Source organism: Lytechinus variegatus, chromosome 8 (genome assembly GCF_018143015.1).
Source record: "Lytechinus variegatus isolate NC3 chromosome 8, Lvar_3.0, whole genome shotgun sequence".
NCBI classification, from domain to species: Eukaryota; Metazoa; Echinodermata; class Echinoidea; order Temnopleuroida; family Toxopneustidae; genus Lytechinus; species Lytechinus variegatus.
In genome coordinates, this window is record NC_054747.1 from 17,925,745 (window position 1) to 17,931,776 (window position 6,032).

Below are 6,032 nucleotides of genomic sequence, written 5' to 3' on the forward strand. Positions count from 1 at the left end.
AATGAAGTTTTCAAAGGCATATTGTATTTTAAAATTCAATTTAATTTGTTTTCATTTCGAACAAAGAAAATCGGCCCGAAATAAGGAAATTAATAAAGAGAAATAAAAATGACTGCATGCGATGGCGAACAAGTTTGCTTGAATCGGCACGCTGCGTATGTAATTGTGGTTTAGTTTTTTTTCCGGACCCATCGAGGCAAAATAAACACATGTTTAGATACTTAAATAACTGGCCCGCGTGATTTAGGTTTTCCATGGCTTGTAACAGGGGTTTGCCTTCTCCAACGATGGTTTTGCCTCATGTGATGAAAAACCTAGGGTCATTTTACGAGTTGCGCAGGACTTTACCAAATATTTGACCCAAACGGTCAAGGGCTAAGGGCAAACTATGCAGTAGTGGCTTGACAAGTGGATGATGATTGCTACTCAGTAATCATTATTCTTGACTGCATCAAAAGAAAATTTCATGGATTACAGCTGCAAGTGCTCTTCTCAACGAGCAGACCATTCTTCTGTACTGTATATTTTTGGCAATTTTGCCCTGCTTTGGTTGAGATATGACAAAATGTGTGTTACCCAAGTAGGATCCTATCATCCTAGCCGTGGTAACAGTTCTTGCATTTCCTCGTGTATATGGAAAGACCATGTTATTCAGCCCGGAGTACCCCTTTGATACCTTTACTTTGAATTCTCTTTCTCCACTCATGTGTCAAGTACACATACCCATATTTCAAGTTTCATCAAATAAAGTGAAAGATCTTTATCTCAATAATGAAAATGTAATCATGAATAAATAATTATAAACTGATATTTTTTTTTTGCTTTCACTTCTTTTCGGTCCATTGTTAGTGTTATGTAAAGAAAAATGTGTTTTATTGCTGAAATTGAAAATGTATATTTAATACACTGCATGCAACTGTAGATATTTGTTTATGTGCCTCTCTTACATGTAGGACTTATACAAAGAATATATATATATCCAATGTAAATGTGCCTCCAAGCCTTGATATAATTAAATGTATTATATGCAAAAATGAATATGTATATGCTGGAATGAACTGTATAGACTGGACCATTTTTGTGCAATTTCTTTGTGCGTGTGAGTTGGTGGGTGTTTTTTATGGGTGTGTGTTCTTGTGAGAGGGTGTGTAGAGTCACTGGAGTGTGTGTGTTTTTGTGAGAGTTAGGGTGTGTTTTTGTGAGAGTTAGGGTGTGTTTTGTGAGAGGTTGTGTGTGTGTTTGTTTTTGTGAGAGGTTGTGTGTGTGTTTGTTTTTGTGGGAGTGGGGTGTGTGTGTTTGTTTTTGTGATTGTGTGTTTTGGTGAGAGAGTGTGTGTGTGTTTGTGTAGACCCTTCACTCCAGTTAAGGGGTCTGAATGCAAAGCCTACAATGACTGAATTGAAACAGCAAGTTTTATATGTGCTAGTCTTTGTAGGAAGACCCACTTTAAAACAGTTTCAATCAGGGTCTGTGCCTGCAGACTACCTTCAACTAAACATGATTATCAATCTTATCTTAAACAGGTGGCCTGGGGGGCGTTTCATCAATATTTTCGTCCGACAAGTTGTCAGATCTGATCACTTTCCTGGATTCTGATTGGTTGAGAAGCACTGTTACTATAGTAACTGTCGGATAAAACGTCTGACAAGTCCTTTCATGAAACGCTCTCCAGGTGTTCTGTTTATGTGAATGCAAATGCTTTAAAGTATTCACATGCACTGGAAACGAGTAACCAAATCAGCTAATTTTAACCCTAGAAATACATCATCAAAATTTTATGATTTTTTTTTCTTTGAAGTCTCGCGCAATTTTTTAGACCAAATTCGTGATGTACGGGTATAGAATCGCGACGCCACATGACTTTTTATTATTAGATATAATGTTATTATTATTCATTTGACCAATATAAAAAGTACAAATACAATACATCAGAAAACAATTACAATTTTACAAACATGCAAAGAAATATGGGACAGAAATAATTATGAGAAAATGTCATGCCAAAACTGGCTCATTTTTTTCTATGTGTACAAAGTCTATGGGAGATGAAATTCATAAAAGGGTGATTATTTTTCATTCTAATTGGTCTACTTAATTAATAAGGCTTAATTTAGTTTTTAAATGGTCTGTGATAATTCCCATTTAAAAAATGAAATACATAAGAAATTGTAAAATCAAAGAAATAGGGAAAACTTTGTCTTTTGCAATTTTTCTTTGTTGAAACCTTTTAAGAAGATTACAAAGATGACATCTGGTAGAAGAATTAAAATTTGAAGTGAAATTGGGTGTTAAATATGCAGATAATGTTTTTCACGAATAAATTTGCATATTTTATAATAATGATAATATAGAGTATTTCTAAAGCGCCAAATCCACATTGATTATGTGCTCAAGGCGTTGAAATATACTTGGTATATTATTATTACGCCAGCTGTAGCTGAGCGGCCACATAGGCGCTAAAGCATTCAAGGAATCCTACCGGATACCCATTCACCTCACCTGAGTCGAGTGCAGCACAATGTGTATAAATTTCTTGCCGAAGGAAACTACGCCATGGCTGGGATTCGAACCCATGATATTCATGATAAATATTAAAAAAAAAAAAAATTTTATATACTGGCTTGCAGTTTATGTGGGAAAGATTGTGCGTGCCAAATTTCAACGCAATCGTGCGAACAGCAGCCGAAATCGTCCTCAGTACATCTCAAAATACACCCAGTCCTTTTAGGGTTATAGAAGAACTCCAATGGGCTATGAATAATTAAAATACATGTAGATTAATGTGATGTAATTGGCACCTATGCAACACTAATGAGTAATTTATGACCTGAATGATGACGATATGCGATATCATTGTATCAATGTTAATAATGAGATAATCAGCAAAAGTTTCATGACATGCCCTGCTTTGCAACTAGTTGAATGCATTCTAAGCGATGAAGGGGAAAACCTGTATAGGCAAAAGGAGGAACGCCAGAGATGAAAAATATGACATTTTAAAGCCCCTATCACAATTGGTGGTACGACTGCTTACAACCGTTGCGATTGTGTGCAACATAAATTGTGACCAAATGATGGCAGACGATCGCACGAGCAAGTGTGAAAGCCCCCTTAATCTAACTTTATGACTGCTAACATGGCTGTACTTGGTTCATGTGTGCTCCATATCACATGCTGATCATCCCCTATGTACAAATCATTATTTTTATACAATCGAGATTCTGGGTCATTTAATGTTAAAAAATATATAAAATCATTTTACACAGGGGCCGCAGAACGGTTTTGAAAGTGCGGGGGTGAGCTGAAAGTGGGGGGGGGGGCTGACCAAGCAAAAAATCATGGTCATTTTTACTTTTTTGCACATGGTTTTTGAAAAAAGTAGGGGGCTGAAGCCCCCCCCCCCCCCCGTTTCCGTGGCCTCTGTTAGATGAGAGCTCATTTCTCATTGCCAAATTGTAGCTTATTTAGGAATTCGAAGTGGCAAAAAAATGGTTGTCAGTAATGATAATTACTCATTGCGAGATGAACTACAGACATACACTATATTTAGAAAAAAATGCTACAGAATATATAAACGAGAAAAAACTTAGAATATTATTATGATATACAATAATATGATAAAAACTAGTGACATTGAAACGGTCCGTCCGTGACCAACTTGTTTGTTTGGTTGTTGTTAGCTCTCTAGCGAAGCTTTTACTTTATTGTGAATGTTTCAAATGTAATATTTTTTGTTTTATATTTGAAAAAATAATAAATGTAGGAGGTTATTCGGAAGTCAAAAAACTACTAACAATTTGTCTCCTCCCGTATGTGACAATGAATATTCACTGGAGTATATTGGCAGTAGGTCGCCATGCCAACCAAATTCCACCATCATTCGGCACCTTCACAGTGGTACCCTTAACAACATGAAAAGCACGCAACACATCTCATAGCTACTTCTGTAAGCCTTCAGACTTTCAACATTTTGTCAAATATCTGTTATGACAAACATATAAGGCTCTAGCGTGAATTCACGGTCATGTAGACTTGTATTCCCCTATTTACATTGCAAACTTTACATGTGAGTACTTGGATGAGTGAATGCGATCATTAAGTACAAAGGCACGGAATATAAACAATTATCTTTCCTTCTTCAAGTGCTGCAAACTTATATTTAATTATACATGTACATCGATCATGTATAATTTCGTTAGACTACTCGTACATGTTGGTCGCAATCTCTCGGATAAACTTGACTTCGTCCTAAATATTGCTTTTAGAATTTCGATCATTACAATTCTTTCTCGACTTCAAAGAGATTGGCTGGTCCTTTTCAGGACCAACACATGCCCAAGAAGATACACGGTGTACCGTGAAACCTACTTGTACTACACGATTTCATTGTACATGTAGTATCAATGATAATAATAATAATGATGATGATAATAACAATAGTAATAATAATATATCAAAATAATTCGCAAAATTAAAAGAATATATGTTATAGCGCCTGATACAAGGTTTCTAAGCGCAGAATACTATACCCGGCTTTAGTATGGTTATCTATCCTGATCAGGTACTTGAGCATTCAAGAAATTCCTGACCGGATACCCCTTTTCTTCACCTGGGTGGAGAGTAGCAAATCTGTAGACGAAACGCTCTACCAAAGGACGTACGCGAGTGAGGCGGTGGGAATTGAACCCCGGACCATAATGTATGTTCAAAGTGCAGAGGCTTATCCACTGAGCCGTAGAGACGTCAACACCTATAAAGTGCGCCCCCCAAAAAAATCGGGATTCCCATGTCTTTATATTTCAAAGACAAATTAATTGTGATATTTCATTTACATAATCATATAATTCAAGTATTCCTCTTTATTTTGAAACCTAATACGAGACGAACACTTCACGCAGCAGTGAGCGAGGCTATAGTTTGAAATATCAATGTCAAAATCAGGTTGCGCAGAAAAAAAATGGACAAGACTGGTTCGTGATACGAAAACATTGCTTATTCGACGATTGGCTCATTAGCATTTCTTCTGTACTCTTTGTGAAGTTTCTCTCACTGATCCCTGAAATGAGAGTGGATTCAGATTCACGCGTGAGCTTCGCCACAATTCGGTCTGATTGTGTCTCCATATTGATTGTTTGTGATCTGCCATGCTTGAATTATTTGCAAAAGATGATATTCCACTCTTACCATAAGTATCAAATTCATAGTAAAACTACACTGTAAAACTGTGGTGTCAAAACTGACGCCAATTGGTGTTAATAGAGGACCAAACCCTGAGATGTTAAAATTACACCCTAGAGATTGAACATAACACCAAAGAGTGTAAATGTAACAACCAAATTTGTTGTAATAACACCTGTAGGTGTAAAACTAACACCACCAATTAAACACCGGTGTAAAATAACTGGTGTGGTCCTCTATTTGTACACCGGTTAACACCACAGTTTTTGCTGTACATGCTTAATAATTGTGAAATCTATATCACTGAAAGCGGGTTTCCCTTTCTGTATATGTTATATATCTGTGTGTGTGTATCAAACTATTTACAAGTAATCATAATATTATTAGAAATAAAATGTTTAAATAATAATAATTATTAAGAAAAATAGAAATAAAGAAAAAAAAAGCGGAAAGTTTTATGCAATGACGTGATATTTTACACAACTTTGATGGCAAAGTATTCGTATGCTCATACACATGCAGTAAAAGGTTATAATGCCTGAGAAGATGACAAAAATTCTAATTCAAACATCCATTTCTTAAAATGAGCCGCGAGTTTGTGTCTTTTTTACAGTTACAGGCCTTTGTTTTTTTTTCAATGGAAACGCGTGCACGAGATGCTACAAAAAGGTCGTGCAGGGTCGCCTTCCCCGCCCGCTCTTTAAAGGTTATTGCTATTAACAATTGCTTGTTTTCTAGTTTGAAAAATAACATCAGTGACATACACTTTAGACCATTTTTAGACCTAGACATCATTTGCTTGAGGGCCAATTTGTCTTTATGTCACTGTGACAAGTTTATTGCAGTTTGTTTCT